Consider the following 222-nt stretch of genomic DNA (forward strand, 5'->3'; position numbering starts at 1 on the left):
GCCTCCCAAAGTGCTAAGTATGATGTCTCATTTAATGTTTCTTCGAAATGGCAGGTTGGATTAACAGGGCAGTAATTTACATTAAGGGGTCTGAGTATAAGCATCTAAGAGTGGAGAAGCACTTTCACCTCTTCTTCCCCCCTCCTTGGGCACTCGCTATTGAGGCTGTGGTGCAGACTGTGGCTCTGTATCTCCTCTGCATCCCCTCTGCTACATTAGTGA

The sequence above is a fragment of the Mandrillus leucophaeus genome, unplaced genomic scaffold (genome assembly GCF_000951045.1).
Source record: "Mandrillus leucophaeus isolate KB7577 unplaced genomic scaffold, Mleu.le_1.0 Scaffold566, whole genome shotgun sequence".
In the NCBI taxonomy this organism is placed as follows: domain Eukaryota; kingdom Metazoa; phylum Chordata; class Mammalia; order Primates; family Cercopithecidae; genus Mandrillus; species Mandrillus leucophaeus.